Source organism: Dama dama, chromosome 18, assembly GCF_033118175.1.
Source record: "Dama dama isolate Ldn47 chromosome 18, ASM3311817v1, whole genome shotgun sequence".
NCBI classification, from domain to species: domain Eukaryota; kingdom Metazoa; phylum Chordata; class Mammalia; order Artiodactyla; family Cervidae; genus Dama; species Dama dama.
Genome location: NC_083698.1, coordinates 101,032,731 through 101,057,302, shown reverse-complemented (window position 1 = coordinate 101,057,302; position 24,572 = coordinate 101,032,731). Strand labels below are relative to the sequence as shown.

The window sequence follows — 24,572 nt, the reverse complement described above, 5'->3', positions numbered from 1 at the left end:
AATCTGATTTCGGTGTTGACCATCTGGTGATGTCCATGTGTAGAGTCTTCTCTTCTGTTGTTGGAAGAGGGTGTTTGCTATGACCAGTGCGTTCTCTTGGCAAAGTTCTGTTAGCCTTTGACCTGCTTCATTTTGTACTCCAAGGCCAAATTTGCCCGTTACTCCTGGTATCTCTTGACTTCCTATTATTGCATTCCAGGGCCCTATAATGAAAGGGACATATTTTTGGGGGGTGTTAGTTCTAGAAGGTCTTGTAGGTCTTCATAGAACCATGCAACTTCAACTTTTTCAGCATTACTTGTCCAGGCATAGACTTGGATTACTGTATATCGGATGGTTTGCCTTGGAAACAAACAGAGATCATTCTGTTGTTTTTGAGATTGCATCCAAGTACTGCATTTCAGACTCTTTTGTTAACTATGGAGCTACTCCACTTCTTCTAAGGGATTCTTGTCCACAGTAGTAGATATAATGGTCATCTGAGTTAAATTCACCCATTTCAGTCCATTTTAATTTGCTGATTCCTAGAATGTCAATGTTCACTCTTACCATCTCCTCTTTGACCACTTCCAATTTGCCTTGATTCATGGACCTAACATTCCAGGTTCCTATGCAATATTGCTCTTTACAGCATCAGACTTTACTTCCATCACCAGTCATATCCACAACTGGGCGTTGTTTTTGCTTTGGCTCCATCTCTTCATTCTTTCTGGAGTTATTTCTCCACTGATCTCCAGTAGCATGTTGGGCACCTACTGACCAGGGGAGTTCATTTTCAGTGTCCTATCTTTTTGCCTTTTCATACTGTCCCTGAACATACTGTTCCAGGACTGTTCAGTACTGTTCCATACTGTCTTGGGGTTCTCAAGACAAGAATACTGAAGTGTATTTGCCATTCCCTTCTCTAGTGGACCACGTTTTGTCAGACCTCTCCACCATGACCCATCCATCTTGGGTGACCCTACGTGGCATGGCTCATAGTTTCATTGAGTGAGACAAGGCTGTGGTCCATGTGATCAGATTGGTTAGTTTCCTGTGATTGTGGTTTTCAGTCTGTCTGCCCTCTGATGGAGAAGGATAAGAGGCAGAGAGGGTGAAAAAACACACTGCATTTGAATTGTATTTTATATGCAGTCAGTACTCAATACTGTCAGAGTGCATAGTGTCAGGACACAAGTGACCTTGGCAAGTTCAGTAGCAGGCATGCTGGAAGCTTCACATGTGAGATGCGGCAGCAGAAGGCAGCGAGAATTAAACTTAACAACTTAGTGACTTTCCAAGGTGGGTAGATCCCAGGGGCAAGCAGATTTGGAGGAAGCAGAGTTCAGCATTTTGAGAAGGTCCCCAATGGGGCCTCAAATGCAGGACGTGTTAACACCAGGTAGTAACAGGGACACATAATGGTAAGTGGCTCATCTATTCATTGAGAGCCGAGGGTTCAGGGAGCAGTATCAAGCTTCCCAGGGAACAGCAGTCCTAGTGGGTGGGATCACAGACAGAAAGGGACACAGAAGTTCTATGACATCGGTCATTGTAGAGGTCACAGTAGGAAAGTGATGACCCAGGAAGCTCATCCAGCCACCACAAACCATCTGTTAGGAGCACTCCTCGCAAACTCTCATAGTACAAATACCTGTATGTAATCTTATTGGTTAGGATTACCTCACAGGATGGTGATTCTTAGAGACAGGAAACACAGAGATGGACAATACCAACATTATAAAATAGTAAATGAAAGTATTAAAGATGTGGAGAGTCCAATTATTCAGGCAATTTAAATAAGTGCTTAGAAATTAGATGAGAAAATGCAGAATACACTTGTATATACTGTCACCCAAAAAATTACAAACAAACCATGGATGTATTTTTAAAATATCAGCCACCAACCTCCTAACAGCAGGAATTCTGCTAAGAAATTCTCTAACCGTAATCCATTTGAAGAAGAAATGAATAATAAAAATATTAACAAATTGTTTAATTTCTTGGTATATTAAAAAATACTTTTAGTAAGTAGTAATTGGCTTAGGAAAGAAATTAAGAATGCAATAAAAACTATTTTAAAAATAATAAACATATTATTCTGCATATCAAAATGTGCTGGGATGTGGCCAGAACAGTGTTTAGAAGAAAATGTACTCATTTAAAGGTCTTTAATAAGAAGAAATGTTTAAAAAGAGATATTAAGGAAAAAACCATTATATGGTAAAACTCTAGAACAGAATGAAGTTTACATTTAAAGCAAGATAGAAAAATAATGTAAAAGTATAAATGAATAACATGGAAAATAACTCGTGTAAACTATTTATAAAATTAAGAACTAGCTATTTGAAGAGGGGAAATTAATAAACTTCTAACAAATTAAGGCATAGAATAATTCTAGTGCATAGAGAAATCTGGATAGATGCCCACACATCTGTCCCATCTCTTGGATTGTCTGCAACATCTACCTATTAAAATATCAAAGTACACACACATGTGAGGGCATGAACACACACACAGATGAAGAATCATAACATCCCCCCCAATTAATCTTCTTTGTTGGCTTCTCTTTCTGGTCTTCAAGTATTGGAGAGGCCCGTGCTCTCATCTCTTAGATCGATCTCTGTGTGATGTCCTCTAGTCTCTTGGCATTAAAGGTAGTCTTTTAAAATTCAAATTTCCAGTGTGTTATCTCCATCTTTGACTTTTCTGTAGATCTCTAGATGTTTATATTTAATTCTCTACTCAACATCTCAACTTCTACATCTAATATCTTTCTCCAGGCACCCACTCACAGTTTGTTCCTCTCTCAATGCTCTTTCCCTTAGGAAATGACACCGTGATTCATCCAGCTATTCTGGTATCAAACTTAGGCATTATGCTTGATACCTCTCTCTCTCTTTTCACTGCACATGGAATCCATCAATTCGTCTTATTGGCACTGTCTTGGAATATGTCTAGATTTCAGCTGCTTCTTACCACCTCCATTGCTATCACTTTAATCCATATCTTCATCATCTCTTGCCTGGATTTTGCAATGATTCTAACAGTCTCCTGCTTCTATTCAGCACCACCTCCCCTGGGAGACTGGGTGACTCTTTAAAAAACTTTCCAATGTCTTCCCATCAGACATAAAGGAAAGTTCAAAGTCTTCCTTCCAGTCACACGGCTGACTGACTCCTTCAATCTAATGCCAGAACACATTATCCAAAAAATGGAACTTCATCATCACTAGCCTCCCCATCTCTCTCCAATCCGCTTTATTTTTTCTCACAATTATAGCTACCAAAAACAGTTATAGCAGTTATAACTACCTAAAATTGCAGTATTTACTTGTATATTGTTTATTGTCTGCCTGTCTGTCCCTCTGGGTGCCATAGTATTGCACACACCCTTGCCCTACCCCTGACCCACCTTTAATACTTAAAAAAAAAAAAAAATCTAGAAACAGCAATTTCCAAAAACAGGCAGAAAGGTGGCATGGAAATCTAGAAGGTAGTATATGGTCTGAAGCTGTGGGAAGCCTCCATGTGTCATGGTCAGAGACAGGTAAAATGAGCACAGTAGTTTCAACACACTCTAGAGGTTGCAGTTTTTACACAAAATTAAGAAACTGTGACCTCAGCTGAAAAAAGTGTAGTAATGAATGCCTGCTAGAAATATAGGCAAGGCCTGGAAGTGCTCCCTGCAATCCATAAATAAGAGAATTGGAGTTGAAGGTCATTGGTTTAGATTTTCTAGTTCCTAGGTCACTTTGTGGCAAATAGATGGGGAAACAATGGAAACAGTGAGAGACTTTATTTTGGAGGGCTCCAAAATCACTGCAGATGGTGACTGCAGCCATGAAATTAAAAGATATTTGTTCCTTGGAAGAAAAGCTACAACCAACCTAGACAGCATATTAAAAAGCAGAGACATTACTTTGCAGACAAAGGTCGATCTAGTCAAAGCTATGATTTTTCCAGTAGTTATGTATGGATGTGAGAGTTGGACTATAAAGAAAGCTGAGCGCTGAAGAATTGATGCCTTTGAACCATGGTGTTGGAGAAGAGTCTTAAGAGTCCCTTGAACTGCAAGGAGATCCAACCAGTCCATCCTAAAGGAAATTAGTCCTGAATAGTCATTGGAAGGACTGATGCTGAAGCTGAAAGTCCAATACTTTGGCCACCTCATGTGAAGAACTGACTCATTGGAAAAGACCCTGATGTTGGGAAAGATTGAAGGCAGGAGAAGAAGGGGACAACAGAGGATGAGATGGCTGGGTGGCATCACTGACTTGATGAGCATGAGTTTGAGCAAGCTCCGGGAGTTAGTGATGGACAGGGAAGCCTGGTGTGCTGCAGTCCATGGGGTTGCAAAGAGTCAGACATGACTGAGCGACTGAACTGACTGAGGGGAGCTAGAATGTGTATATTTCTCTAAGTGCATCTCAAGGTGTCAATAAAGTGTGCCAGCTTTAACCCACCTTTCAGGGGAGAAACTTAGATCAAAGAAAGGATGAGAGAATTATTTTATGACTTCTCACTACTCCAGGGACAGACAATATATGGAAGTTCTGGGAGAGAAGTTTGGGGGTCATCACCTTGACAGTCTGCACGCCCTCCAAGAAGCTGGCTGTATGTTTCACGAACCTCAGGAAGCTCAGGAGTAGCAGCCTGCACAGAAGTGCATATCCCGTGGCTTCAAATATCTGCAGACAGATAGCCTCTGGATCACCTCTTTTCAGGAGAACCACAGAGTGTGGTTCTGACCCTTATCAAGAGTGGCTAAGCGTTCCAAGCACAGTTTAACTCACTAGTCTTTTAAATATAGATTGTAAAAATCCAGCAACACTCTTACATTTCAAACATAGCATTGGCACCAAAACCCAAACTGCTGTACTAAAATCAAGCTACATCCGCCAGTTCTATATTTATGGACCACAGGCTTTAGAAAATGTAGAGGACAATCTGGAAAGCAAAGTAAGAGAATTTTATGTCAGAATAGCATTTGGTTGGGCGACTCCAGTCCCCAGGAAAAGAGTTGTCCTGAAGAGCCCTTACCAAGATAATCGATCACACAAGTAGATCTAAAGCAGGGATGGAGGCAAAATACACATTTTCTTGTTGTCATATGACAAAGCTGAAAATCTTATTTTGTTAAGAAGTAAAAACCACCTGGGAGCAGAGTTATGAGAATCTGGTGTTAGGAACTCAAATGGGATGAGGACACTTTTTAATCTCTCTACTTTTAACTCCATCTCAGGAATATAAGCTCTATTTTCATATGGGCTTCCTGCAGCTCTGGGGCTATGTGTTTTCTCCATTACACTAGTCAGACCTGGATGGTAGTAGAAGGAAGAAAACTTCCAAAAAACACGAGTCTTGAGTTTCTTAAAACTGGACCAACCTAGGTCATATGCTCACCCTTGAACCAATCTGTGGCCAGAAGAATGTCTAGTACTGTTTGATTAGAGCTGAACTAATCACCTTGGTGGGGCTTTGGCGAGTGTGTGTGTGTCTGTGTGTGTGAAATCATTTTGATTACCTTAGGTCAAATAGTTTGGTTGTAGAATCAATTTCACCTAAACTGCATTTACCATGGAATATGAGTAGAATAGGTATTGAGGAATTCAGTAAAGTTGTTACTAGATCCTAAATTTCAAATGATTTTTGTCTTCTTTCTTAGGGGTTTTTTTGATTTTCAAACTGGCTCCAATGAACTTGTATTTTGTAATAAAAAAAAGAGCTGAAATAAAAAATAAAATTAGAAGTAAAAAGAATCTGTAGCAATGAAAGAAATGTTGGAACTAAGAAATGTTAGGCACACTGAAATCAATCAAAAAGGTCACTGAAATGAATGCCTTGTTAATAAAAATACAATATACCAATACTGAATCAAGATATAAGGAATAAAAAGAAATGAAAGGGACAATATGTAACTTCCTTCCTCCACCTACCCTGTTCAATAGAATTTGAAAATTTTCTTTAAATTTTAAAAAAGTAAATAATCCCTTTTTGGCAGAACATGGTATTATGACTGGGGTAGACATTTGCCATGTTTGGGTCTGACGAGTATCTTTTGAACACCTTACTATTTGGGGAGAGTTTCCCACATTATAAACCCCTCTTTTCTAGGGTAGAACCGAGGCCATGCTCCCTGAGACTCTCCTGCAGTCAGGCACAGTAGAGACACCTGCACCAGATATTAGTGGCAGAATAAATAATAGGAGAAAGAGTGCAGAGTGTGGATCAATTCTGGGCAAATGTGGTGCACAGCTTCTGCTGTCTGTCCCCAGCATCGCTCATGGTGGCCACAGGATCCTGGCAGCAGTGGTGGCAGGAGGGGGTACTTCGGTCAGAGCATGGTGATCCTAGTCTTCTTGCTGCATAGACTCTGACTCTGCCTATCTCTGATATCTCAATATCTTTGAATAGATTTTCTTTCTGACTGAACTATCTAGAATAAATTCTGTTGCTTGTAATAAGGAATCAAATTGCTTCATTATCCAGTTTGCTCTATGGGACAACTTTGGACCTATCTTGCAACTTGGCAATAAAAACTTGGCAAAAAAAATAAAATAAAATTTTATATTTTAAGATATCTCAAGATTCACAAGTAGTTGTATGAAACAGCATAGAGAAATCCATGTACTCTTTACTTAGTTTCCCACAATGGTAACATCTTGCAAAACTGTAATAAAATTTCACAACCAGGAGGTTGATGTTGGTATGACATTGATACAATCAACATATATAATACATCCATCACCACAGTTCGGTTCAGTTCAATTGATCAGTTGTGTCTGACTCTTTGCGACCCCATGGACTGCAGCACACCTGGCTTTCCTGTCCATCACCAACTCCCAGAGCTTGCTCAAACTCATGTCCATTGAATCGGTGATGCCATCTAACTATCTCATCCTTTGTTGTCCCCTTCTCCTCCTGCCTTCAATCTTTCCCAGCATCAGAGTCTTTTCCAATGAATCAGTTCTTCACATCAGGTGGCTAAAGCATTGGAGGTTCAGCTTCAGCATCAGTCCTTCCAATGAACACCCAGGACTGATCTCCTTTAGGATGGACTCATTGGATCTCCTTGCAGTCCAAGGGATTCTCAAGACTCTTCTCCAACACCACAGTTCAAAAGCATCAATTCTTCAGCACTCAGCTTTCTTTATAGTCCAGCTCTCACATCCATACATGACTACTGGTAAAATCATAGCTTTGACAAGACGGACTTTTGTTGGTAAAGTAATGTCTTTGCTTTTTAATATGTTGTCTAGGTTGGTCATAACTTTTCTTCCAAGGAGTAAGTGTCTTTCAATTTCATGGCTGCAGTCACCATCAGCAGTGATTTTGGAGCCAGAAAAAAGAAAGTCTGTCACTGTTTCTGTTGTTTCCCATCTATTTGCCATGAAGTGATGGGATCAGATGCCATGATCTTAGTTTTCTGAATGTTGAGTTTTAAGCCAACTTTTTCACTCTCCTCTTTCACTTTAATCAATAGACTCTTCAGTTCTTCTTTGCTTTCTATTATAAGGGGGGTGTCATCTGCATATCTGAGGTTATTGATATTTCTCCTAGCAATCTTGATTCCAGCTTGTGCTTCATCCAGTCCAGCATTTCTCATGAAGTACTCTGCATATAAGTTAAATAAGCAGGGTGACAATATACAGCCTTGATGTACTCCTTTCCCGATTTGAAACCAGTCTGTTGTTCCATGTCCAGTTCTAACTATTGCTTCTTGACCTGCGTACAGATTTCTCAGGAGGCAGGTCAGGTGGTCTGGTATACTTATCTCTTTAAGGATTTCCCACAGTTTTCTGTGATCCACACAGTCAAAGGCTTTGCATAGTCAATAAAGCAGAAGTGGGTGTTTTTCTGGAGCTCTCTTGCTTTTTCAATGATCCAATGGATGTTGGCAATTTGATCTCTGGTTCCTCTGTCTTTTCTAAATCCAGCTTGAACATCTGAAAGTTCACGGTTCATGTACTGTTGAAGCCTGGCTTGGAGAATTTTGAGCATTACTTTGCTAGTGTGTGAGATGAGTGCAATTGTGCAGTACTTTGAGCATTCTTTGGCATTGCTTTCTTGAGATTGAAATGAAAATCAACATTTTCCAGTCCCGTGGCCACTGCTGAGTTGTCCAAATTTGCTGGCATGTTGAGTGCGGCACTTTCAGAGCATCATCTTTTAGGATTTGAAATAGCTCAACTGGAATTCCATCACCTCCACTAGCTTTGTTCATGGTGACACTTCCTAAGGCCCACTTGATTTTGAATTCCAAGATATCTGGCTCTAGGTGAGTGATCACATCATCGTGGTTATCTGGGTCATGAAGATCTTTTTTGTATAGTTCTGTGTATTCTTGTCGCCACTTCTTAACATCTACTTCTGTTAGGTCCATACCATTTCTGTCCTTTATTGTGTCCATCTTTGCATGAAACGTTTCCTTGGTATCTCTAATTTTCTTGAAGCGATCTCTAATCTTCATGTTCCACTTTAACGGCTATGCCCACTTCCATACTACGTCTACCCTCCTTAACCCCTGGCAACTGCTAATTTACTCTTCTTTTCTATAGTTTTGGCGTGCAAAGTGTGTTATGTAAATGGAATGATATAGTATGTAATCTTTTGGGATTGACTTTTTCCACTAAGCATAATTCTTTGGAGATTTATCCAGCATGTTGTATGTATTGATAGTTTTTGCTTTTCATTGTTGATAAAATTTCCATGGTGTGGGTTCAATTCAGTTCAGTCACTCAGTCATGTCCACTCTTTGAGACCCCATGAACTGCAGCACGCCAGGCCTCTCTGTCCATCACCAACTCCTGGAGTCCACCCAAACCCATGTCCATTGAGTCGGTGATGCCATCTACCCAGCTCATCCTCTGTCGTCCCCTTCTCCTCCTGCCCTTAATCTTTCCCAGCATCAGGGTCTTTTCAAATGAGTCAGCTCTTCGCATCAGGTGACCAAAGTATTGGAGTTGCAGCTTCAAAATCACTCCTACCAATGAACACCCAAGACTGATCTCCTTTAGGATGGACTGGTTGGATCTCCTTGCAGTCCAAGGGACTCTCAAGAGTCTTCTCCAACACCACAGTTCAAAAGCATCAATTCTTCGGCACTCAGCTTTCTTTATAGTCCAACTCTCACATCCATACATGGGTTACTATAGTTTGTTTTCATCATCTACCCATTGAAGGACGTCTGAGTTGTTTTCCAGTTTATCTATTATGAATAATGCAGCTACAAATATTTGTGTACAGGTTTTGTGTGAATATAAACTTTTATTTCTCTGAGATTTATGCCCAGGAGTGCAATTGGTGTGTCATTTAGGAGTTGCATATTTAGTTTTTTTTTTTACAAACTCCCAACTGCTTTCTAAAATTGCTATACCATCTTACATTCATGGGAAATGTATGAGTGATGTAATTTCTCTTCGTGCTCACTAGTGTTTGGTTATCACTGTATGTTTTAGCCACTCTGATATGTAGTACTGATATCTCACTTAAGTTTTCATTTGCATTTCTCAAATGACTAATGATATTGAACATCTTTTGGTGTGTTTGTCATCCTTATATCCTCTTTGAAGAAATACCTTTCCATGTCTACTGCCCATTTTCTTTTTTAAAATTAATTAATTAATTTTTTCTTTCTTTTGTTTCAAATTATGAAATGATGATAATACATTTACAGGAGACTTGGAAAACACAGAACAAAGTTACATATAGTTCCATTATATGTGTGTGCGTGTATGTGCTAAGTCACTTTAGTCAAGTCTGACTGCGATCCTATGGACTGTAGCCCTTCAGGCTCCTCCATCCATGGGATACTCCAGGCAAGAATACTGGAGTGGGTTGCTACACCATCCTCCAGGGAATCTTCCTGACCCAAGGACTGAACCCCTACCCTTACATCTCCACATTGGCAGCGAGTTCTTTACAACTAGCGCTACCTGGGAAGCCCAGTTCCACTATATATACTGCCCATTTGCTAACTGGCTTGTTTATTTTTTTTAAGGTTGAGCTTTGAGAAGTTTTTAAATGTGTGTGTACGTGTGTGTGTCATATATACATGACTTCCCTGGTCATATATCTGCCTGCAATGCAGGACCCGTGGGTTCTATCCTTGGGTCCAGAAGATCCCCTGGAGAAGGAAATGGCAACCCACTCCATGACTTAGTGACTAAAACAACAATAAGCAAAGGACATTTAAATCTACTCCCAACAACTTTCAAGTATATAACACAGTATTGTTAACTATAGTCACCATAATAGATCCCCCACATTTATTCATATTATAACTGGAAGTTTTTACCCTTTGACCAACATCAGTCCATTTTTCCCACCCTTTGTCACTGGCAACCACTATTCTAATCTCTGTCTGTACGTGTTCAGCTTTTCTTTAGTATCCACATGCAAGTGTTATCATATAATATTTGTATTTCTCTGACTTACTGCACTTGGCTTAATACCCTCAGTGTCTATACATGTTCTCACAAATGGCAGAATTATCTTATTTCTTATAGTAGAATAGTATTCCACATATATTTTACCACATTCATATATACTATGTATATATTTATGGGCTTCCCAGATGGCTTAGTGGTAAAGAATCTGGCTGCCAATGCAGGAGCCGTGGATTTGGCCTGTCTTTTTGGTAGTAGTCATTCTAACAGGTGTGAGATGATATCTCACTGTGATTTTGACTTTCGTTTCCCTGATGATTGCTGTTGTAGAACAACTTCTCAAATATTTGATGTCCTTTTGTGTGCCTTCTTTGGAAAAATGTCTATTCCATTCCTCTGCCCATTTTTAATGAAATTATTTATTTCCTTGGTAATGAGTCACATGAGTTCCTTACATATTTTGCATATCAACCCTTTATCTGATATATCCTGGTGGCTCAGACCATAAAGAATCCACCTGCAATGCAGGAGACCCAGATTCGATCCCTGGGTTGGGAAGATCCCCTGGAGAAGGGAATGGAAACCTACCCCAGTATACTTGCCTGGAAAATCCCATGGACAGGGGATCCTGGTGGGCTACAGTCCATGGGGCCACAGAAAGTCGAACACAACTGAGCAGCTAACATTTCCACTTTGAAAATATTTTCACCCATTCTATAGATTGTCTTTTCATCTTGTTGATTGTCTCTATTGCTGTGCAGAAGCATTTTAGGTTAATGTAGTCCCATTTACCTATTTTTGCTTTTATTGCCTGTGTTTTTGGTGAAATATCCATGAAATCTTTTCTGAGATCAATGTCAAGAAGCTTCTAACCTATATTTTCTTCTGAAAGTTTCAGTTTCAGGTGTAAGACCTGAAATTAAAACTTTAACTCATTTTTACATTGATTTTTGTGTGTGGTTTAAGATAAAGGTCTAATTTCAATTTTTTGTTTGTGGATATCCCATTTATTGAAGACACTATCCTTTTCCCATTGTGAATTTTAGACTCCATTGTCTATGATCAGTTGACTATATATGTGTGGGTTAATTTCTGGCCTGGCTATTCTAGCCTATTAGCCTGCATGTCTGTTTTTATGCCAGTGTCATACTGTTAGGTTTTTCTCTTTTTTCAGGTTTTATTTTGTTAGAGCAGTTTTAGTTTTAAGTTTGTAGCAAAAGTGAAACTGAAGTACAGAGATTTCCCATAGTTCCCTACCCTACCCAAGCAAAGCTTCTCCATTTTCAACATCCCCTACCAGAGTGATATATTACCATTGATTAATCTACACTGACGCATCACAATCACCCAAAATCTGCAGTTTACAAGAGTTCACTCATTGTATATTTTATGTGTTTGGACAAGACTGTAATGACATGTATTCATCAGGGTTGTTTCACTGTCCCCAAATTTCTCTTTGTTCCACTTATTAATCCTACCTTCCTCTTCCGAAATCCCTGGCAACCACTGATCCTTTTACCATCTCCATAGTTTTGCCTTTTCCAGAATATCACATAGCTGGAATCATACAGAGTGAAGCCTTTTCAGATTGACTTCTTTCACTTAATAGTATGCATTGAAAGTTTCTCTATGGTTTTTCATGACTTGCTAGCTCATTTCTTTTCAGTGCTGAATAACATTCCATTGACTGGATACACTACAGTGTTTTTAATCCATTCTCCTACTGAAGGTTGCTTCCATGCTTTGCCAATTATGACTAGAACTGTTATAAACATATGTTGTGCAGGCTTTTGTGTAGACATAAGTTTCACCGACTCAGTGGACATAAATTTGAGCAAATGCCGGGAGGCAGTGAAGGACAGAGGAGTCTGGCGTGCTGTAGTCCATGGAGTCACAAAGAGTTGGGCACCACTTAGCGACTGAACAACCACAAAAGTTTCCAATTCCTTTGAGTAAATACCAAGGGGCACACTTGGCTGGATCATACAGGAAGAGTATGCTTAGTTTTGTAAGAAACTGCCAAACTGTTTTCCAAGGGGGCTGTGCCATTCACACCAGCAGTGAATGAGAATTCCTGCTGCTTGGCATCCTCTCGAGCCTTCAGTGTGGTCAGTGTTCTGGATTTTGGCCATTCTACTAGGTGTGTGGTGGTGTCTCACTGTTGTTTCAGTTTGTATTGCCCTAATGACGTGTGGAGAAGACAATGGCACCCCACTCCAGTACTCTTGCCTGGAAAATCCCATGGATGGAGGAGCCTGGTAGGCTGCAGTCCATGGGGTCGCTAAGAGTCAGACACGACTGAGCAACTTCACTTTCATGCATTGGAGGAGGAAATGGCAACCCGCTCCAGTGTTCTTGCCCGGAGAACCCCAGGGATTGGGGAGCCTGGTGGGCTGCCGTCTATGGGGTCACACAGAGTTGGACACGACTGAAGTGACTTAGCAGCAGCAGCAGTAGCAGCAATGACGTGTAATGTGAAGTATCGTTTCAAATGCTTGCTTGCCATTTGTATATCTTCTTTGGTGAATGTCTTTTAAGATTTTAGAACCGGATTTTGATCAGGTTGCTTGTTTTCTTAAGCATTATTTGTACATTTTGGATAACAGTTCTTTGTTGGATGTGTCTTTGGCAAATATTTACTCCTAGTCTGTAGCCTATCTTTCCATCCCATTGACATTGTCCTGCACAGAACAGCAGTTTTAAATTTTAATGAACTCTGACTCAGTCAATTATTTCTTTCATGGATCATGCATGCCTTTGGTGTTTTAGCTAAAAAGCTATTGCAAGGCCATAGCCTGGGTCATCTAGGTTTTCTCCCGTGTTATCTTCTAGGAGTTTTATAGCTTTAAATTTGATATTTAGGTCTGTGATCAATTTGGGGTTAACTTTTGTGAAGAGTATAAGGTCTGTGTCTAGATTCTTTTTTTGTTCTTTTGCCTTTGGATATCTACTAGTTCTATCATGATTTGTTGAAGACTCTCTGTTATATAGCACAGGGAACTCTGCTCAATGTTCTGTAATAACCTAAATGGGAAAAGAATTTGAAAAGAATAGATACATGTGTATGTATAGCTGAATCACTTTGCTGTATTCCTGAAAGTAACATAAAGTTGTCAATCAACTATATTTCAATATAAAATACAGATTAAAAAAGAAGAGTCTCTTGCTACATTCTCTTGCCTTTGCTCCTGCATCAAACATCAATTGGCTATATTTAGGTAGGCCTTTTTTGGGGCTGCCTATTCTGTTCCATTGATTTGTTTGTCTATTCCTTCACCAATAGCACACTGTCTTAATTATTGTAGCTGTATACTAAGTCTTGAATTTTGTCAGTCCTCTAGCTTTGTTCCTTTCCTTCAATATTATGATGGTGAGTATTTCGCTTCTCCATATAAATTTAAAATCAATTTGCCAATCCACAAATAACTTGCTGGGATTTTGACTGAAATTGCATTGAATTTATAGATCAGTTGGATCTATGAATTTATAGATCAGTTTGAAAGAACTTATGTCTTGGCAATGCTGAGTTTTCCTCTCCATGAAAATGGAATACTTTTTCATTTACTTAGTTCTTCTCTGATTTTGTTCATCAAAGTGTTGCAGTTTCCCTTACATAGATCTTGTACATATTTTGTTCTATTTCTACCTAGGTATTTATTGGGGGGAGGAGTACTGATGTAAATGTTATTGCATTTTTAATTCTAAATTCTGCTTGTCCATTGATGGAGTGCCGTGCTGTTTTGAATATATTTTGAAATCAGGAAGCATGATGCTTCTAGTTTACTTTTTCTTTCTCAAGATCACTTTGATAGTCTGGGTCTTTTGTAGTTCCATATGAAATTTATGATTGCTTTTTCTATTTCTGTAAAAGAAAATATCATTGGAATTTTGACAGAGAATGTATCTAATCTGTAGATTGCAGAGTATCAGAGGAATAACCATGTTCATCCGAAGGATGCTATTTCTAGATGATGAAAAACATCTAAATCTCAAGATACTCATGAGATTTGTAAAAGAGAAGATAGAATTTTCTTCCCAGCTTTGAGTCAACATTGATTATCTGGGCCTTGAAGCAACAATGCATGTGCCCAGTGCCTTGCAAAGTCAAATACTCTTCAAATCACTTGATTCTGTTTGCATACCAGTTACCTGACCTCTTCTGTCCTTCTCTATATCATAAGGATCTAAGTTTCCTAAGGCTCCCTCCTCTGTGAATTTTAGGGAAATTCAGCCAAGAGGAAGAGGGTGGAGGTGCAGTCAGAGCCAGGGGATTCACCCTTCTCTCTTTGCTTTAGGTAGCACCTCCCGTGCCAGCGGTATCTCCTCTGGGGCTACAGCTGCCACTGGACTGCTTTCTCTTCTACTGTCCAACCTTGCTGAGCAGATCCAATATGACTCCATCTTTGCTGGGCAGCCCCAACTCCAAATCTCTGGTAACTTTCATCCCTTTGTTCTCCAAGCCTAAAGGATCGTAGTAACTTCTTGATGTTAATTTTTGGGTTGTTTCTCCCCAGTGCCGCTCCCCCCACTCCGCAATTTGACTTCTCAATTCTTGCATCATCTGTGCATCCATTTACATGTATCAAATTTCCTCTGTTTGGAATATCTAGAGTGGTTCCTGTTTTTCTTGGACTTCAAATATTAAAGGCTCTTATAAAAATAATGCCAAGTTGAACAGTTTGAACAAGGACATCAAGGTCTCTTGGCGAACCATAAAACAGTATAGGGATAACACGGAAATATGAGATGTACTTGCTCTTTCACATTATGTCACTTGTTAAGTATAGGGTTGCCTTGTGACACCATGATATGAAAAGCCATTCTATTCCATATACCTGGCATTCCTTAGCGTTGTGCAGTTCACAACATGGTCACCTGCATCTAACAAACTTGGGTAGGTAGATACTGCCCAAACATCATTTTTCTTGGTTAGTGACATCGGTTACTAGTAGGACTAAAGTCAACTCAGAGATAGATAGAAAAAAAAAAAAAAACAGTAATCTAAATAAAACAGTAATTTTCTCACATATAAAAGTGTGTAGGGTGAAGGATGCAAATGGAAAGTGGATGTCATATTATAAATGTATCCAGTGGGCAGTATGAAGACAGATTGTGAGGACCCATGGGAACAAAGAGCCTGTTGAAGATGAACAAACAAGTTGTGTTTTTTAAGTAGTAGTGAAATGGAAATGGATTATTTTGTTAACTGAAGGTAAAAAATGACAGCAACAAAAACCTCATAATGGGGCATTTTTCAAAATTATTAACTACTTTGGCCACTTCAACGTATTTCTTTTAAGAATTGACTGGTTTTTAAATTTTTATTTATTTGCCTCTGGCTGTGCTGGGTCTTTGTTGTTGCGTGGGTTTTTCTGTAGTGCGGCGAGCCGGGGCTACACTCTAGTTGCGGTGTGCGGGCTTCTCATCGCGGAGCACAGGCTCAGGGCAGGCAGGCTTCAGGATTTGCAGCCCGTGGGCTCTAGAGCACAGGCTCAGAATTGGCGCATGGGCTTAGTTGCTCCACAGCATGTGGGATCTTCCTGGATCAGGGACTGAACCGGTGTCTCCTATTGGCAGGTAGATTCTTCTCCACTGAGCCACCAGGGAAGACCCTGAACAATTTTTAAAGCAAAGTAAAGTAAAAAAAAAAAAAAAGATATAAATAAACCAATGTGGGTGTGCTAAGTTGCTTCAGTGGTGTCCAACTCTTTTTGACCCTGTGGATGTAGCCCACCAGGCTCCTCTGTCCATGGGATTCTCTAGGCAAGAATACTGGAGTGGGTTGCCATGCCCTCCTTCAGGGGATCTTCCAGGCCCAGGGATCAAACCAGCATCTCCTATGTCTCCTGCATTGGCAGGTGGGTTCTTTACCACTAGCGTCACCTGGCAAGCCCCAAATAAACCAATATTCAATATTAAAAAATAAGTCTGTAGGGATGCAGTTTGGGGCTGGTATGGGTCCTCGTCTCCACAAAGTCCACAGTCACCCAGACACTGGATTCCTTCTAGTTCACCGATTTGCTGTGTCTCAAGTGTGAAACTTATTCCTACTATCCATGAAGCATGTTGCTTCCAGACAGCAGACTGGAAGGAAAGACCAAAAAAAGCAGGAGGAGGGGATAGGCAATGGGAAAATGCCAAATATCTCCTAAGGAAGATTTCAAATAGCTACCACACGACACTTCTGCTTGGGTAAACTTTGGCCAGAACTTCCAGGAGTGGGGGTGGGAGGGCCTAGTTTGTTCCTTCTCTGGTTTCTGCTTATTTTTAAAGGGAAAAGAGAAACAGTTCCCATAAGTTAATGCTGATGCTCTGACCTTGTATCTATAGAGACTTCTAAGACCTCCAGAGAAGGAAGAAATAGAGACTAAATCGGAAACCTAGACTCACAGGCTTTGAATATTAGATTTTACAGCTGTGGAAATGTAGGTAAAAATCACACAGCTAGTTTGGGAGAAATGTAGGATTGAAAACCAGGTGTTCTGATCCCTGGTTCAGTGATCTCTTCGTGATGTATCACCTCATGGGGAAGGTTGTTCTTTGTTTCCCTGTGGTATGTCGTTCCACCATTCAGTCGTGTCTGACTTTTGGGACCCCATGGACTCTAGCCTGGCAGGCTCCTCTGTTTATGGAATTTTCTAGGCAAGAATACTGCAGTGGGTTGTCATTTACTCCTCCAGGGGATCTCCCGACCCAGAGATAGAACCTGTGTCTCCTGCCTTGGGCAGATGGATTCTTTATCACTCAGCCACTTGGGAAACCCATAGCCAGAAATTCAGCTGCAGGCCCTCTCCTCAGATGGTGGGGTTTTACTTTTCTATTCCTTGAGTCTGGGCAGGCACTGAACTTGCATTGACCAAGAGAATACAGCAGAAGTGATAAATGAATTTTAAGCCTAGGTCTCCAGATATTTCCAGCTTCCCCTCTAGTTTTCTTGGAATCCAGTTGCCATGGGGCCTCTAGGGGGGATCCCGTGGAGAAGATTAAAGGTGTCTTTGTCTGGCTGATTCATGTCAATGTATGACAAAAGCCACTACAATATTGTAAAGTAATTAGCCTCCAACTAATAAAAATAAATGAAAAAAAAAAAAAAAAGATGCCTTGGTCAACAACCCCAGCCAACCACCAAATAGGTTAGTGAGACCATCCTGGACAAGGCAGCCTTGAGCTGCCATTTGAAACCAAACACATAAATGAGCACAGCTGACACTCCAACTGTACCTAAATTACCAAGCCATAGAATGGGGAGACAACACATTTTTTAAGGCACCAAATTTGGACATTGTTTACTATGGAACAACAGATAACTGGTATATTTCTTAATGAGCCAATCAATCATATTTCTTGTGGATTTTTTTTAAGCTTCACAAAGGAAGACCACATAATGTGTTCCATTCTCCTACTTTCTATTGTTCCAAGTGGGAAAATCATTGTTCACCAATCCTTTAAGCAAAACAAAATACTCACTGAGCATTAAATAGGACCAGTCCATGCTAAATGCTTTATAGCATTCATATTATTAAGGTAGATCAATGCGTAAGTGTATGCTTCCCTGGTAGCTCAGCTGGTAAAGAATGCGCCTGCAATGTGGGAGACCTGGGTTCAATCCCTGGGTTGGGAAGATCCCCTGGAGAAGGGAAAGGCTACACGCTCCAGTATTCTGGCCTGGAGAATTCCATGAACTGTATAATCCATGGGGTCGCAAAGAGCTGGACACAACTGAGCAAGTTTCACTTTTCACGTATAAGTATAGTTCTCTCATTCTTCACATGATAAGAAAAGTCAAGTTCCTTGTCCTTGATCATGCAGCTAATGTAGTTGGTTTAATAAAGGAACTAGACTCCTCAAGGCCCAAGACCAATTGCCTTTATTCTCTCTTAAAACTGTTCCCATAAAACCTGTTCTATTTAGCCTTTTCATAACTACTGGATGAAATTTTTCACTTCTGGGTAAAATCTTGGGGAAGTCCAGTAGCTTTTCAGTTACTTTAAGTAGTAAGAAGCTCTCCGGTTATTTCCAGCTAATAACTAGGGCATTCTTGTCTACCCCCAAAACTTTGGACTGTTGTTGCTTTCAAAGTTTTTCCCCTTCCCAAATTTGCACTTGCCTCAAGCTTCATGGCTACAGTGGCAAATGCAGGTCATGGTCAAGTTATAGTCTCTCTCTCTGCCTGCCTTCTTTCTAACTTGCAACTGCAGTTTTGGTTCCTTACAGGCTGATGCTTGGGAAGGAAGGAGAAGTAAGGGATGGAAGTAAGGGCTTCCTTACTTACTTAAGAAGAAGTAAGGGCTAAAGCCCTCTGGATGCAGCCGATATCCAAAGCTGTCTCTTTTATGGATTCCTTTGTGGGCTCTTCAGAGTTGTTTTCACTAAAAACATCTGCCTCAAATTGTCCAAACTGAATTACACTTCCCCTGGCTTAAGTAAGTAAGTCTAAGTGAAAGTCGCTCAGTCGTGTCCAACTCTTTGTGACCCCATGGACTATATAGTCCATGGAATTCTCCAAGCCAGAATACTGGAGTGGGCAGTCTTTCCCTTCTCCAGGGGATCTTCCCAAGCCAGGGATTGAACCCACGTCTCCTGCATTTCAAGTGGTCTCTTTACCAGCTGAGCCACCAGAGAAGCCCCAGAATAATGGACTGGGTAGCCTATCCCTTCTCCAGTGGATCTTCCCGAGCCAGGAATTGTACTGGAGTCTCCTGCATTGCAGGAGGATTCTTTACCAACTGAGCTTCCTGCCCTTCATACTTTTGCCTTTATTTTTAATTCCAAAGGTGCCTGTCCATCCTCTTCCTTCTGGGTGGTCCCTCTTCTGGCAGGAAACCCTGCATCGTGTACATTTCATATCAGCTCCTGGCCAGCTCCTTTCCACGGGATCCACAGAGCGCAGATGGTTCATTGAACGTGGACATCTGCAACAGTGCGCCTAGTGTCCACGGCAGTGTTCTTTGCTCTACAGGTATCCACACAAATTCTTTTGTCTTTATAGTGTTCAGGCACAAGTCATTTGCTACTTCCTGACATTTCAAGTTCTTCAAATCATTCTCTTTCATCTCCATACTTGGCTCAAAGTGAGTGATAAACATGATTCATGGTGAGGCAAGGAAAAACACACAGTGTCCCCAAATTCTTTTTAGAGAAGACATTCTCTAATGTCTTCAACCTCTCGGCAAATTCTTAGCCTTGTCTGATATTCCATCGGGATCTGAGACAAACCAGAAGTGGAACAACCAGGTTCAGAATCTTTTATCCTTTACTGCACAGATGATCTGATACTATTGCATTGCTCTTGGAAACTCTGAAATGATACAAACAAACACACACAAGTGGTGATAGCAGTCATTTGTTGTTGGTCTACAATTTGCAAGGCAGTGTACAAAACACACCTTTCTTTATTTAGTCCTTATGGTAATCTGTCATGAAGGGTGTTGTTGTTCAGGCGGTAAGTCCTGTCCAACTCTTCCGTGACCTCATGGACTGCAGCATACTAGGTTTCCTTGTCCTTCACTATCTCCTGGAGTTTGCTCAAACTCACGTCCATTTTATTCTGTGATGCTATCCAACCATCTCATCCTCTGTCACTCCCATCTCTTCCTGCCCTCAATCTTTCCCAGCAACAGGGTCATTTCAAGTGAGTCAGTTCTTCGCATCAGGTGGCCAAAGTATTGGAGCTTCAGCTTCAGCCTTCTTTCCCGTGACAGCTCCAGCCCCAGTCACGGAAGGTAAGATAATTTACGGAAATTAGAGGTACGGATTCATTAAGAGATTTTCCCAAGATTGCATGACTGTAACCGGTAGAACCCAGATTCAAATCAACTCCAGCGTGTCTAGAGCTAAAATTCCTGCTTTACACTAGACCACATCATTTCTATTGCAAAATACACTGAATATATTTACTAAGGCTGTCAAGTGAAGAATGATAGAACCAAGATAAACAGGGAGATGGGGGAGGTTAGACCACAGGAAAGATGTGACCTGTTGAGATGTCAACCTCTCTGATTGTCCTGCTGCTGGAAAGGAAAAAGGGAGAGAAGATCTAAACAGTCTGTCAACAGTTCCAGCAAAAGGCAGGTCTTTAAAAATAAAGGAAACAGAAAGCTACAATCCGGGAAACGATATTTTTTAGATGATGTTCTCTGTGTGTGCATGTATGTGTTTCGATAGAGGTAAAGGGTTTAACTGAATTTTAGGGAGAAACAAAGGAAGAAAAAGAGTAAAGGGTTGGAGATACGACTGTGATTCTCAATTTCAATTCAGAGTAAACTTCCCCTTTTGGGTGACAATATAGTTAATCAACAGATAGTGAATGATATTGGTAGCAGATGCTCTAACTTAAGAATCAGGTGTCAGTGAAAAAAGATGCAGCATACACACGCACATATGTAACTGTAGCTGCATATAGACAGATATATATGTATATATGCATATATATATATATGCACACACATACACACACACAATTGGGTATTACTCAGCCATTAAAAGGCTTCCCTGGTGGCTCAGTGTCTGCAATACAGGAGACACGGTTTCGATCCCTGGGTCAGGAAGACCCACAGGGGAAGCAACCTACTCCTGTATTCTTACCTGGGAAATGCCATGGACAGAGGAGCCTGCTGGGCTACAGTCCATGGGGTTGCAAAAAAGTCAGACACGACTTAGGGACTAAACAACAACAAACAGCCATAAAAAAGAGTGAAATATTGCCACTTGTGACTGCATGGATGGAGGGTATTATGCTGAGTGAAATAAGTCAAAGAGAGAAAGGTGAATACTGTATGATGTCATCTATATGCAGAATCTACAAAACAAAACTAATGAAACAAGCACAACAAAACAGAAACAGAGTTATGGATATAGAGAACAAACAGGTGCTGGCCAGAGAAGAGGGGTTGGGAGGAGGAAAAAAAGTAGGTGAGGGAGATTAAAACGTGCAAACTTAGGTTTGAAATGTATGAAATGTACAGTGTAGGGAATATAGTTAATACCTATGTAAGGTCTTTGTGTGGTGACAGGTGGTAACTAGACTTATCATGGTGATCATTTTGAAATGCATAGATATATTCAATTACTATGTTGTAGAAAAGGAGCTAACATGGTGTTGCAGGTCAATTATACTTCAAAAACAAACAAACTAACTAATTTAAAAAGAGATTGAATTTCTGGTAACCAGAGGCTGAGGTGGGGGAGGGGAAATTGGATGAAAGTAGTCGAAAGGTACGAACTTCCACTCATAAGGTAGATAAGTACTAAAGATGGAATATACACTATGAGAAATATAATTAACACTGCTGCATATTATATATATAAATTGTTAGGAGAATAAAAATTCCTAAGAGTTCGCCTCACAAGGCAAAATTTTTTTCCAATTTCTGTATTTTTTCTTTTCCTTTTCTTTATTTTTTAAAAACTTTTTATTTTGTATTGTGGTATAGCTGATTAATCGTGTGATAGTTTCGAGTGAAGAGAGAAGGGACTCAGCCATAGGTATAAATGTATCCATCTCCCCCGACCTCCCCTCCCATCCAGGATGCCGCATAACATTGAGCAAAGTTCCATGTGCTAAACAGTAGTTTCCTGTTGCTTTAATTTTGTATCTGTGACGTGAAATATGTTCTGCTCTATGCTCTACCAGTAAAGACACCTTTTCAAAATGTAAGTTTCTGAACCCAGGTTAAAAGAAGCCAGCTACTTTGGAAGCCATCAGCTACTTCCTCTCCAGTAAGTGCAGAGAGCTGGGGAGACTGGAGTCTCAGCCATCTGCTGCATCAGCCATCTTTTACAGTAAACAAGGAATTAGGAGGTGAACAATAAAGAAAGCAGGATTGGCCCCAGGTAGTTGGATGCATATGAAAGAATGCTTTCACCAAGCCTGGACCCTTGCATCTTCCCATACATATAAGATAGCTAAATCTCTTCACGTGAGAGATTTAGGTTTTCTTACTTAACCTTTCAATATTCAGATTACCTGCCCCTTGCTGCAAACTTGTATATAGCCTGGCTCCTCGCCTACCTCCTCAGAGTCAGCTCTCTTGGGATCATGTGAGATACTGTCTCCCAGGCCCAAGTCCTAACATTCCCAGCGAATAAAACCAAGCTCTCAAAACTTTTAGGTTGTGTGTATCTTTTTCCGGTTGGCATATCTATATGAGATGATGGATATTTACTAAACTTATTGTGATAATCATTTCATGACATATGTCAGTCAAATCATTATGTTATACATCCTGAACTTAGAGAGTACTATATGTCATCTATGTACCAATAAGAAAAGAACAACAACAACAAAAAAACTGGAAGCAGGGTTGCAGTGGGAACCAAGTCAGGGCATGGGGCCAGGCAAAGGGGATTGTTTGGACACCAAAGACACCACACACAGCTGACTGCTATCTATGCAAATTTCTCCAGGCTCTAAAGTTAGACTCTGTTTTGTGTTGGCTCAGCCTATCAATAACTAATGTGGTTAAACCAGCTCCTGTGGTGCTTACTATGATGGCAAGATGCCTTTTAGCAATAACTACCAGGAAGCTCTGAAAAAAATAAAGGTTTATCACTTGCAAGACCTGGAAATTACATAGCACACCTGAGGCCACACTGTGAGGTCACGATTAGGAAGAGAGAGAATGCAGGAGCTTGGGGTTCTGCTTTTTGGGGTCAAGGGAGGGGGCCTAGGGTTTTCTGGCTTGCTCTTTATTTGGTGAATTTAAAACGTAAGAGGGAGATTTTAAAGCACAGGAAGAGGAATAAAACAAGTAGCCCAAATGGTCAGTTACTGAAATCAACCAGGATCTCTAATACAAAGATCTCTAATACAAAGCATCCTCAGTAGGGGAGGTGGCCTGGCCCTTTATCTATGGCTGGAGATAGTTGGCTTTGATGCCTCCTGAAATGGACACCTAGGCAATGTTAAGTCAGGCGCCTACATCACAAAAAAGGAATTACAAAAACCAAGAACCACCTGTCAGGATACCTTCTTCTGGAGCCTAGTTTCCTTGCCAACCCCTGGCAGCTTCATTCCATCTCTAGTTCTTGAACTCAACACAGCTTACTGATGACCCGGCCTCGATTTTGGAGTTTTTCTACTCATGTTTTCCAAAGGATCTCTACCATCTGTAATCCCAGTTTATGGTCCACCTGGGGTATTATCCAACCAGTGCTGCAGACTGAGAATAGAGCTGTCTGGGTGTGGAGTAGACTATAAGACCTTTCCTGATTCTGCCGGCAATTGAAGATCCAAGGCATGAATGTAAGCCAAAATTCTCACAGTTTGTACAAGTTTAAACCTGCGTAATCAAGCTCAGTCAACCCTGAACACTCATTGGAAGGACCGATGCTGAAGCTGGGGCTCCAACGTTTGACCCACCTGATGTGAAAAGCATCAGGAAAAGCCCCTGATGCTGGGAAAGATTGAGGGCAGGGGGAGAAGGGGGTGACAGAGGATGAGATGGTTAGATGGCATCACCGACTCAGTGGACAGGAATTTGAGCAAACTCTGGGAGACAGTGAAGGACAGGGAAACCTGGCGTGCTTCATCCATGGGGTCACAAAGTTAGATATAGCTTAGCTACTGAACAACAAAAACAGCAAATCAAGCTCAAGGATCAGCGGTGAAGGACGTGTGCTAGGCCTAAAAGAGGGGACAGAGCCGAGAGTCAGCAGAGAACCAGAAAGAAATTAAGTGATTCAGGTCTAAATTAAACTGGGAAGTTTTGGAGAAAATTTTTTCTGCGGAAGTAGGGTGGCGTTTGCATGAGTGGACATGTTGGTGTAAAGTTTCATGGACAAAAGAATGTCACATCACCACGTGTCCTGAGATGCCCTGCAGCGCCTGAGGGCAGATGAAGCAAGAGCCACTGTTTATGTGGCATAAGTCTGTGGTTTTCCTCACGTAGAAGGCTGACCCATTTAGGTCCCTGTCATTTCTTTCCTGGATAGTTTTTGCTGGTTTCACTTAGGTGTTAATATTTCTGCTACCACACAGGTGAACCAAGCCCTCTCACACCACCTAGAAAGTATGCGAGCTTTTCAATAAGTAGGTACAGTAGTTTGGATTATTATTTAGCTGATATTAATTATTCTTCCCCTCCTATGTGCAAAGTGTTCTCCCTCCTGGTCCCTTGATGTTGACTTTGGCCACATGATTAACTTTGACCAAAGGAACCCTGATGAACATGATAAAAACTGAGTCTTAATTGTGGTTGTTGTT

General features: G+C 40.7%; 1 protein-coding gene across 12 annotated transcripts in view; it reads left to right on the top strand.

Moving 5' to 3' along the window:
• The window catches only part of KEL (Kell metallo-endopeptidase (Kell blood group)), a 106,895-nt gene that overhangs the window by 47,898 nt on the left and 34,425 nt on the right, over positions 1 to 24,572 (top strand). For 7 of the 12 annotated variants that reach the window (XM_061166461.1, XM_061166466.1, XM_061166460.1 and 4 more), the window contains one exon: positions 19,984 to 20,091. The exons of 2 other annotated variants lie outside the window; for them this stretch is intronic. The gene's annotated coding sequence lies outside the window, so the exon portion shown is untranslated. Of the gene's footprint in view, positions 1 to 19,143; positions 19,329 to 19,983; positions 20,092 to 24,572 lie in introns of all 12 variants that reach the window. 3 more of the 12 variants (XM_061166463.1, XM_061166458.1, XM_061166456.1) reach the window with 1 other exon arrangement.